This window comes from Ruditapes philippinarum, unplaced genomic scaffold, assembly GCF_026571515.1.
Source record: "Ruditapes philippinarum isolate M1 unplaced genomic scaffold, ASM2657151v2 ctg2245_1_1_1_1, whole genome shotgun sequence".
NCBI classification, from domain to species: domain Eukaryota; kingdom Metazoa; phylum Mollusca; class Bivalvia; order Venerida; family Veneridae; genus Ruditapes; species Ruditapes philippinarum.
The window spans coordinates 58,541-71,002 of NW_026857123.1; the positions used below are offsets into that span (position 1 = coordinate 58,541).

General features: G+C 31.6%; 2 protein-coding genes across 6 annotated transcripts in view; one reads left to right on the forward strand and one right to left on the reverse strand.

The window, feature by feature from the left end:
• LOC132748838 (probable E3 ubiquitin-protein ligase HERC4) overlaps positions 1-1,299 on the reverse strand; it is a 47,075-nt gene extending 45,776 nt beyond the window's left edge. For 2 of the 5 annotated variants that reach the window (XM_060738492.1, XM_060738488.1), the window contains exon 1: positions 1,194-1,299. The gene's annotated coding sequence lies outside the window, so the exon portion shown is untranslated. Of the gene's footprint in view, positions 1-912; positions 1,059-1,169 lie in introns of those variants that run through there. The other 3 variants (XM_060738490.1, XM_060738489.1, XM_060738491.1) reach the window with 3 other exon arrangements.
• The window catches only part of LOC132748839 (interaptin-like), a 48,738-nt gene that overhangs the window by 9,020 nt on the left and 27,256 nt on the right, over positions 1-12,462 (forward strand). The window lies entirely within an intron of this gene.

The window sequence follows — 12,462 nt, forward strand, 5'->3', positions numbered from 1 at the left end:
TATTATTGAACTTTAAGTAAAATGTTTTTAGATACTTGACATTGTAAGCATAATTTAACATACAAGCTAGTGATTTAGAATTAAGTAAATTATCGATGTAGAATTAAGTAATTTTTAGCATCTGATTCATTTTTATAAAAAAAATATTTAAAAAGGACTACATGTATTTTATATATACATCATGCCTGATGAATTTTTATTGCAGCTGTTTCATCTTTGTTGATCTTATACTTTATGTTATATAATGTTGGTTATAAAAGCCGACGTGAAATAAAGGTATTTGAAATAAAACTTATCTTATCTCTGAGACAGACACCTTATTTCCGAGACAATCCTGGGTGTCCAGGACATTATGGCAAGTATTATACTGCTCTTAATGTATACTTTTAAATTTTGATTGCTGTGTTGCATTGAACTGATTTGAAAAAGTAGGTGCCTTATTGGTAAAAATAGACGGTATAGTACAACATGAACAAGATAAACAGGTAAAACATTGTTGAGGTCTGGAAACTGCTACAAAACCAGTAACTGATCAAAGACATAATAACTGTACTGAAATTTGACCCTAGGTTTGGAATTTATCTTACATGGGAAAGACTTAGTCCAATATATTAGACATTACAGGCTTGTTATAGTTTTTGTCGGTCAAGCCTGACTTTGCCCAGCAGCAAAAATATCTCAAAGCGACGTCATATTTATAGGACTAGGGAAAGACTATATTTAAATTTGTAAATGGCAAAAAGTATGTGATCATGTTGTTGTTATGGCTAAAAATGTAACATATCACATATGTCCATGCACAAATAAAATAAACTTGTGATGAAATTTTTAGAATAATTTGAACAATAAAATAAACTTGTGATGAAATTTTTAGAATAATTTGAACATTCTATATACAAAGCTGATCATTACCATTTAATTTGCCTTAAAATTTCTTCCAGTTTTCTGTTCTTTTGATTTAGTCAAACCAAACGTATTCAAACTTCCATTCTAAGACATACCAATTAGAAATCAACTAAATCACGAACACTGACAGGTAACTATGTTGGTCACGAAAATATGTGACAAAGGCATCAAAAGAATGTTATATACCTACAGAAATAACAATTCTATTTACAGTAAACCTTGAACGCATTGCAATTGAAATTGTAAGTGGGAACACAAACAACCTGTTAAATTCCTGGAAACTATACCTGATTTTCGGATTTTCCTTGAACGTCAAAAATTGAATAGGTTGCACAACACTAAATTTTACTTGTGTGGAATGTTCAAGAATTATTTCCACTCATCTAGAATGTGTGATGAATTGAGCAGCTTAAAGGCTTGATGAAGTTAAAAATGTTTTATTTCCTATTAATATATTTGAAGTTCCCTTTTTATTGCTATAAATATTAGAAAAAACAAATTCATAAAATGCAAAAGAATGATAAGGGTCTGTGACCTTTGTCTGGATCCTCAAACGCTTACAGGAATTTCCAATCGCGGAAGAAAAACAAATTAGTCAACAAATGTTCTGTGTATCATTCATGGTATGTATAATTAAATGACATATACTCGTTTTTTATATAGCAAAAGAGTTGTTTAACGGATTGTTTTTCATGAATCAATTTTCTTTTAAAAGTAAATAAGGGAAATAAATTATTCAGGGTCCTACTAAACACTGCTAAGGACTGCTAAGGACCGCTAAGGACTGCTAAGGAGCCACAAAGGACTACTAAAGAGGCACAAAGGACCTTAAAATACCTCCTAGGCCATTCTTACATTACATGGTATTATTTTTAGTGAAAAAAAAAATATAATTTTAAGAAAAAATATGATTTTGGTGAAAATTTTATGAGTTGTCGGACCGCTAAGGACTGCTCAGATACACAAAAGACTGCTAAGGAGGCACAAAGGACCTTAAAATACCTCCTAGGGCATTCTTATAATACAAGGTAGTATGTTTAGTGACAAAAAATGTATTATTTTAAGAAAAAATATCATTTTAGTGATAAAATTTATGTTTTTGAAGAGTTGTCGGACCGCTAAGGACTGCTCAGGTGCACTAACAACTGCTAAGGAGGCACAAAGGACCTTAAATTACTTCCTAGGGCATTTTTATATTATATAGTAGTAAGTTAATAGATAAAAAATGTATTTTTGTAAGAAAAAAATATAATTTTGGTGATAGAATTTATGTTTTTGATGAGTTGCGGGACCCCTAAGGACTGCTCAGGTGCGAAAAGGACTGCTAGGGACCTTAAAATATTTCCTAAGGAGGCACAAATGACCTTAAAATACCTGTAAGGGCATTCTTATAATACATGGTAGTATGTTTAGTGATAAAAATGTATAATTTTGTAACAGGATGGATAATTCAAGTGTCTTGATACATTTTTGGTTGTTTGAGTTGTTTCCCTTGGTTTCCCGCAATTTTGATCATGTGACTAGTTTTGTTTTTGTTGAAGCGGCTTTGTGAAAAATAAGATCAGACATTTTCTTAGTGTTTTAAATTTATTTAAAATTTGGATTATTGATAGTTGGTATTTATGATTTTGAGTTGTATTTGGTTATTATCAGTGTTTTAAAGAGTGTATGTCATAGATTTGTTTTTAATTAAGTAATGATTGTGGTCTTATTTGAAATATCATTAGTTTTCGTGGTTTGAGAATTGTTTCAGAAAAAGCAGTAAATCTATCTTTCTATTAACTTAATATCACATTTCATTCCCATCACTTTGCACATTTTGTTTATTATAATTTGCAGAAATTACAGCACAGAGAGTTTGGAAGTATGTGTGTTCTGAAGAAGATGATGTAATATGATATAATTGTACATTCAGTTCCACAAACTGGTAAGTTTGGATATTCTCTATGATTGTTATGTATTTTATGATTATTTCATTAAATGAACTATTTATGTTAATGACAGCCAATAGAAAGCATATAACTATATTATATGTTAATGTACCTATGTGTAATGTGTTGCAAATATCTATTTGTAATTGATCAACTAAGTAAGGATGTTTTTATAATTGATAATTATGCTTTTCAGATATAGGAACTGGATTTTACTTTATTTTTATGTTGATATAATTTGTTTACTTTCAGAGTGTCGATTGATTTGATCGATTCGATTGAATGAGATTTATTGACGATTCATTGACGATTCATTGACGATTCATTTAGTTTGTCGATCATTGATTGGTTTACTGATGTTTGGATATATATGTAAGATTGATATACATGTATGTCAGAACTAGAAGATAAATAAATACATTAGAACTGTGCACAGTTATTTGTTTGGAAAGACATCTTTGATCCAAATTTAGACGCCGCGGAGATAAGAGTAGAACCCAATTTCTTGGTTAGTACAACCTTTTAATTTCAACCAAGTTACAAATGGCGTCAACAGATCAAGATCGGTGACGTAGAAATATTGAGCAGATGAGCAATGAAGTTTGTTGAACCGATGTCAACCGACAAATTGGGAAGACAGACCATTATTCATCAAGTTAACAAGGACGGACCAATTTCACCCAAGTATCAACCATCTAGACAGACGTATGGAGTAAAGATGAACATTTAGAACTGTAAATTGTGCAGATATCATTTTATGTGTGATATATGAGAAAATGTGACATTAGAACTTTATCTATTTATTATTACAAGTGAATATTGGTACAATGTTCTATTGGCTGCAAAGTTGTTCAACAGATTGTAAGTAGGAATATTTGAAATGTGATTATTCAATCAATTGCAGTTGACCGATTAACAAAAATACATACATATAAATTTAGAAATAACAGAGTATAAAGTATTTGTTTGTGTTATTTAATAATGATTCTTTTGCAACTGCAGTTTTTTGAGTAATATGTGTGATTGATAAATTGTAAATCTGAAAGATTTCACCTTTGCATGATTAATTAAATAACAGGTGAAGGCTCCCAATTCAGTATCAGTAATGTACCTTTTCTAACTGTCAATCAATCTAATTCCTTCTAATTAAATCTATTTCTTTTATACTGCTGATTGTGAAACAATTCTCTCCTAAATTCATTAAAAATTAGAGTGTAAACAAATCATTGATCAATACACTTCTTGACCTTTTGATTTAGTGTACAATTTGATAATGTAAGTATTTCCCCTTTGATTGATTCATCAAATTTCAGGTTTGCTGGAAAATTCTGTTGTTTGGATCTATTTTAACCTTTTCCCTGATACAGCCCCCTTAATTTACTGCTTTACACCCCATAATACAGTAGCCAGATAGATAATCAATAATCAATATCCTACTGATAAGGAGTCACACACTATCTCCATATAGGGTATGATAAATTATAGGTAAAATTGGTCAATTTAGATATTTATATACTTTAACTGGAAAATAAAGTATTAAGTTGTGTTTTGACAATTTTTGTATCAATAAAAAGTTTGTAGAGAATTGAAATACCTTTCCAATGGTATAAATATCATATTTGTTGGGTTTATACAAATATGTCTACATGAGTTATAAAGTAATAAACTATATACTAGGTGTTTTTTTCTCCATTGTTTCAGATAAATTAGGCTACTTATGTGTTTTAACTAATGTGAAATGGTTTAATTACAAGTTTGACAATATATATGTCAATGTAAGATTTGTAGAGATTTGAATTATCTTTCCAGTGGTATAAATTTTATATTTGTGGGCTTTATAACAGTATAATTACAGTAGTTATAAACAATAAAATGATGTATAATTTTTTCTCTCATTAGGGAAATATGGCTAATTTATTATTAATTTTTTTGGTTTATGCAGCATTCATTTTTAGTGAAATAAATAACAAGTTCTTTTTTTACCTTTTTTTATACCAGTAAAAAGAAATCTTTTTTTTATTTATTTTATCAGTTTTTTTTTTTATATTTTATTTCATAATAGTAACTGTCATTTCTGTAATACATGTATATAACTGTTGAATGAAATATTTCAGAATTTCTGCTGTCATGGTCATATATTTTCTTCATGAATTATGAATTTAATTAAATTTTATCATTTATAGATCTAATTTAGATCAAATGATGATAAAGGAAAGACATCCTCGAGTTCCACGGCCTTTTCGGCATTTTCATGTTGCCGACATCAAAGATGATATATGGGATATGATTTTATCATGTCGTATAATACACGGCCCCATGCTGTGTCTGTTATGAAAACAATAGCGCACATGAAAGAATTTAAACTATTAAACATTTCTTTGTCGGTCATTTTCTTAATAAAAACGCCGCTGCTACCGGAAATATTTTATTGCAGGGGCCAGAGAGATACCCCTTGTCAGGACGTTAATTAATCCGTGTATATACACATGTCAGCTATCATAAACCAAAACAAACATCAAATCCATTATACCATGCCTGGCACGTGAACGACCCGTGATCATATAAATACTATTTATTCATTAGATGCTATTTTTAGACACTTTTGTTCCTGTCTTACGATACGTTCTATATTTATTTCATTGACCCGCGCACTCATTAACTGCGTGACGTAAGGAAAACCCCTCAGCTGGTTGGTCGCTAATTATACAAAAACTTTAAATAGTAACACCATAATTTTATGCACGGAATCCCCTCATGAAATGTTGATCTTTACGATATTAACACAATTTACATGTCTATTTTCCGGGAAAATTGTTGATTTTTGGACAGGTAAATATTAAAGTCGGCGAAAGTCGCTTCCATTGAGATCATGCATGTCGGCGATTCTCGCTTACATGCGGTAATCGATAAAGCCGTCGATTCTCGCTTCTATCAGGGAATGGTAAAAGACGGCGATTCTCGCTTCTATAAGGGAAAAGGTTAAGGTATCATACACCTGTGTGTAATTATTCCTGAAGGTTCTACTTAGGATTGTTTAGTAAACAAAGCTACAGATTTATCAGCTGTTGTGGATTGCAATTTCATTTGTATGCAAATTAGTTGACCTGTATTTCAGGGATTCCCATTTTTCATTGGTTTATTGATTGTGATGTAAAAGTCATGTGATTTTTTTGCTGTGTTTTCATTGGATATTGTATTTACAGCAGTGATGTCAGTGTCACATGGTCATTTTACTATACAACTATTGATAAATGTGTATTGATGAACTTGACTTGACCTATATAAAGTTGAATTGGTATACTTGAGTAAACAAAGTGTTATCAATTGCAATTGTGTGTTATTGATTGCATAATTAATATATTAAAGGTACTTCAATTAAAAGAAAACATATATATGATGAAACAATTAAAGATTGAGCTATAAAAAAAAATGATGTAAATTATTGAAATATAAACTTTCAATAATTTATAAGCCATATGTGGGTTGTGATTTCTTACAAACTAGTAAGAAATTAACTTTTAAATTAATATATTTGTTTCTTTATTTAAAGAAATAATTATAGTAATTTTGTCAAAGTGATTTTTTTGCAATTGTTTGATTATTATCAAGTAATTGTTTAAAGCACTTAGAAAACAAAACAAACAGCAAAACATGTACATGTATAAATTTTTTTTTGTGTTTTAAGTTACTGATAAAATAAATCAGAAACTTAATTAATATTTTATTATTCAAAACCAAATTCACCATAATCGCGTTGCATAATATTGTGCAATATCGGCATTTTGAACGTGAAATTTAAAATAAAAGAAGGTTACATTATTATATTGAAAAGGCCTGAAGAAATTTGTTTGATTAATATTGCAAAGTGAAATTAATTGATGGCAAGTGGTTGAATTGTGAAAAGGGTTTTCAACAATTTGGAAGGAATATTGTATTAATTGAAAGGAAAAATACTATAATTGTGTTGTGATTTGTGATTCATAAAATATAAAAAAGACACTTATTTGAACATTGGGTGCGTTTATATTTTGATGAAATTAGATAATCATTAGAGGAGCAAATATTACGATGTGATTGAACGGAAAAGTACACGTTGAACATAATTACCTAACTAAGTGTGACTATTTGAGTAAAAACTTAAGTTGAGTAAAAACTTAGTTTGAGTGGGATTGATTTATTTGAATTACAGATTCATTATATTGGAGAGTTCATCAATCAACTTAAGTGAAGTTGAGTGAAATTGAAATACTTAAGTGAATAGTGAAGTGAATAGTGAAGTGAAATACTTAAGTGAATAGTGAAGTGAAATACTTAAGTAAATAGTGAAGTGAAATACTTAAGTGAATAATGAAGTGAAATACTTAATTGAAGTGAAGTGAAATACTTAAGTGAATTGTGAAGTGAAATACTTAAGTGAATTGTGGAGTGAAATACTTAAGTGGATAGTGAATACTTAAGTTGAGGAAATACTAACATCAAGTGAATACTTAAGTTGAGTGGATACTTAAGTTGAGTGAATACTTAAGTGAAGTGAAAACTTAGTTAAGTGAAAACTTAAATGATTTAATTCAGAAGTGGATTTCATTTGGTGATTTTTAAAAGAAAATGGGAAATTTTGGAATTTTAAAAATGGACTTCCCCGGGGGGAAAAGGAAAAGAAAAAAGAGTTTAGGATGTCAATTAAGTGAGGAGGAAAAGGGCAAATTTTTGGAATGTGTTTTCAATAAATTATCTGTGAAAACCCGAGAAAATGGGAAAACTTCCCGAAGATTTTAAATTACATTGTTGAAATATGGGCAAAATTTTAAAAGTGGGAAACCCCTTTAACTAAGTGGGGAGTAAAAGATGAAAAGTAGTATAAGGGAAGGGGGTTAAAAACCCAAAATTTCCCAGAATTAAACTAAAAATTTTATAAAAGGAGAAAATAATAAAGGAGACTGAGCCTTGGGGGGCATTTTTATTTTGGAAAATTTTGTTTATTGTTGGGTGAAAAATATTTTACAGATGACCAGATACTTCTTGGTATCGTAGAGCAGTTAAAGGAAATGCAAGTGATGTAGTGAGACGACTTGGGATTGGAGTTACAGTGAAAGAAGTGTTGACGAAATTGGAAAAGTACATTTGGAAATATAAGAAACAAAGGAGAGCATTCTTAGAAAATTCTATTCCACAAAACAATCAAATGAGTCTATTCTTAGTTTTTCATCAAAATTGGAAGAAATATTTACGCAAGGCAGTCAGTTTGAAAAGCATTGAAGAAAACAGATGATGAAATATTAAAGCAAGTACTGTACCAAGGATTAAGACCAGACATTAAACATTTAGCAGCTTATAAGTGTGACACTATAGATGATTATGATCTTTTCAAAATTGAATTGAGGAAGATAGAAGCGGAACTAAAAGTCAGAAATCGGAATCTACTACTAAAAGATGTAATGTGGCAGCAAATTTAGAGAAGAAAGAAACTTCAGAAATGTCAGAAGTGAAAGATCTTTTAAAGAAGCTGAATGACAGAATCGATAATATTGAAAAGGAAAAGAAACAAGATCAACATCAATATAATTACAATAGATTTCCAAGAGGATACAGAGGTTCATGGAGAGGTTCCAATTACAGAGGTTATAGAGGAAGAGGTAGAAATGACGTTAGACCGGCAAGACCTATTGGTACAAACACGTTTCAGCCAACTTGCTATAATTGCAATGAGAAGGGACATCTATCTAGAAACTGCCCACTAAATCAGCCAACATGTTTTAAGTGTAATGAAAAAGGACACATTGCTAAGTACTGCCCAAAAGAATAAGTGCTCAGATTTCGGAATCCAATCAGGGCACTACTATTAATAGAGATTCCAAATTAGTAGGAAATACCAACGAGGTTAATATATCCATCAACAACATAGATACAACAGCTTTATTAGACAGTGGAAGTTGTGTTTAGCCTGATTTCGCAGTCATTCCATAACAGCCATCTTCAACATATTAAAATTCAGCCTTTGGAAAACATATTGAACATTGAATGTGCTGATGGAAAACAATTACCTTATTTAGGATATCTTGAATTAGAACTCAGCATTAAAGTGGGACTGCCAAAATCTAAATCTCTGACATGCCTGTTCTTAATAACACCAGATACCGATTATTCGACAACAACTCCAATCATTCTTGGGACAAACATATTGAACGAATTACTAATGGAATGCAAACAAAATTTTGGGGAACAGTTTCTACAGAAGGCGCAACTACACACTTCTTGGTATTTATCATTTAGATGCTTGGTTTTAAGGGAAAAAGAATTAAAGAAGAACAAAGATAGACTAGCCATAATTAGAAATGCTACAACTCATAGATTGATCATCCATCCAAATGAAACTTTGAATATCCAAGGATACATGGACAAGGATAAATATCATTATAGTGATCAAATTTATGTTTTTGAAGAGTTGTCGGACCGTTAAGGAATGCTCAGGTGCACTAACAACTGCTAGGGAGGCACAAAGGACCTTCAAATCCCTCCTAGAACATTTTTATCATATATGGTAGTAAGTGAATAGACAAAAATGTATTATTGTAAGAAAAAAAATATAATTTTGGTGATAGAATTTATGCTTTCGATGAGTTGCCGGACCGCTAAGGACTGCTCAGGTGCGTAAAGGACTGTTAGGCAGGCACAAAGACCTATAAATATTTCCGAGGGAGGCACAGAGGACCTTAAAATAACTGTTGGGGCATTCTTATAATTCATGGTAGTATGTTTAGTGACAAAAAATGTATAATTTTAAGAAAAAATATCATTATAGTGATAAAATTCATGTTTTTGAAGAGTTGCCCGACCGCTAAGGACTGCTCAGGTGCACTAACAACTGCTAGGGAGGCACAAAGGACCTTCATATCCCTCCTAGAACATTCTTATAATATATGGTAGTAAGTTAATAGACAAAAGTGTATTATTGTAAGAAAAAAATATAATTTTGGTGATAGAATTTATGCTTTCGATGAGTTGCAGGACCGCTAAGGACTGCTCAGGTGCGAAAAGGACTGCTAGGCAGGCACAAAGACCTATAAATATTTCCTAGGGAGGCACAAAGGACCTTAAAATAACTGTTGGGGCATTCTTATAATTCATGGTAGTATGTTTAGTGACAAAAAATGTATAATTTTATGAAAAAAAATATCATTATAGTGATAAAATTCATGTTTTTGAAGCGTTGTCGGACCGCTAAGGACTGCTCAGATACACAAAAGACTGCTAAGGAGGCACAAAGGACCTTAAAATACCTCCTAGGGCATTCTTATAATACAAGGTAGTATGTTTAGTGACAAAAATGTATTATTTTATGAAAAAATATCATTATAGTGATAAAATTCATGTTTTTGAAGAGTTGCCCGACCGCTAAGGACTGCTCAGATGCACTCACAACTGCTAGGGAGGTACAAAGGACCTTCAAATCCCTCCTAGAACATTCTTATAATATATGGTAGTAAGTTAATAGACAAAAGTGTATTATTGTAAGAAAAAAATATAATTTTGGTGATAGAATTTATGCTTTCGATGAGTTGCTGGACCGCTAACGACTGCTCAGGTGCGAAAAGGACTGCTAGGCAGGCACAAAGACCTATAAATATTTCCTAGGGAGGCACAGAGGACCTTAAAATAACTGTTGGGGCATTCTTATAATTCATGGTAGTATGTTTAGTGACAAAAAATGTATAATTGTAAGAAAAAATATCATTATAGTGATAAAATTCATGTTTTTGAAGAGTTGTCGGACCGCTAAGGAATGCTCAGGTGCACTAACAACTGCTAGGGAGGCACAAAGGACCTTCAAATCCCTCCTAGAACATTCTTATAATATATGGTAGTAAGTTAATAGACAAAAGTGTATTATTGTAAGAAAAAAATATAATTTTGGTGATAGAATTTATGCTTTCGATGAGTTGCTGGACCGCTAAGGACTGCTCAGGTGCGAAAAGGACTGCTAGGCAGGCACAAAGACCTATAAATATTTCCTAGGGAGGCACAGAGGACCTTAAAATAACTGTTGGGGCATTCTTATAATTCATGGTAGTATGTTTAGTGACAAAAAATGTATAATTTTATGAAAAAATATCATTATAGTGATAAAATTCATGTTTTTGAAGCGTTGTCGGACCGCTAAGGACTGCTCAGATACACAAAAGACTGCTAAGGAGGCACAAAGGACCTTAAAATACCTCCTAGGGCATTCTTATAATACAAGGTAGTATGTTTAGTGACAAAAATGTATTATTTTATGAAAAAATATCATTATAGTGATAAAATTCATGTTTTTGAAGAGTTGTCGGACCGCTAAGGAATGCTCAGATGCACTAACAACTGCTAGGGAGGCACAAAGGACCTTCAAATCCCTCCTAGGGCATTCTTATAATACAAGGTAGTATGTTTAGTGACAAAAATGTATTATTTTATGAAAAAATATCATTATAGTGATAAAATTCATGTTTTTGAAGAGTTGCCCGACCGCTAAGGACTGCTCAGATGCACTCACAACTGCTAGGGAGGTACAAAGGACCTTCAAATCCCTCCTAGAACATTCTTATAATATATGGTAGTAAGTTAATAGACAAAAGTGTATTATTGTAAGAAAAAAATATAATTTTGGTGATAGAATTTTATGCTTTCGATGAGTTGCTGGACCGCTAAGGACTGCTCAGGTGCGAAAAGGACTGCTAGGCAGGCACAAAGACCTATAAATATTTCCTAGGGAGGCACAGAGGACCTTAAAATAACTGTTGGGGGCATTCTTATAATTCATGGTAGTATGTTTAGTGACAAAAAATGTATAATTTTAAGAAAAAATATCATTATAGTGATAAAATTCATGTTTTTGAAGAGTTGCCCGACCGCTAAGGACTGCTCAGATGCACTCACAACTGCTAGGGAGGCACAAAGGACCTTCAAATCCCTCCTAGAACATTCTTATAATATATGGTAGTAAGTTAATAGACAAAAATGTATTATTGTAAGAAAAAAATATAATTTTGGTGATAGAATTTATGCTTTCGATGAGTTGCAGGACCGCTAAGGACTGCTCAGGTGCGAAAAGGACTGCTAGGCAGGCACAAAGACCTATAAATATTTCCTAGGGAGGCACAAAGGACCTTAAAATAACTGTTGGGGCATTTTTATAATTCATGGTAGTATGTTTAGTGACAAAAAATGTATAATTTTATGAAACTAGAACTCCGCGAGTCGGATGTGTCGCCTTGTGAACAATGTAGTTTAGGGGAAATGGCCAGGACAAAAATGAAATATGAAAAATAACAAAGGGCAATAACTTAAAAAATAATAAGTGCAGAGCAGCAGTTTCTGTACACTGCACTTCTTATCAATAAGATCTATCATTCTATGATGTTTCAAGTCCATAGCTTTCATACTTGAAAAGAAATGACCAGGACAAAAATAAAGTAAGAACATCAACAAAGGGCAATAACTCAAAAATAAGAAATGCAGAGTATCAGTCCTTATGCACTGAACTTCTTTTTAATGAGATCTATCATCCTATGAAGTTTCAAGTCCATAACTTTTATACTTTCGGAGAAATGGCCTGGACAAAAATTAAGTATGAAAATTAACAAAGGGCCAT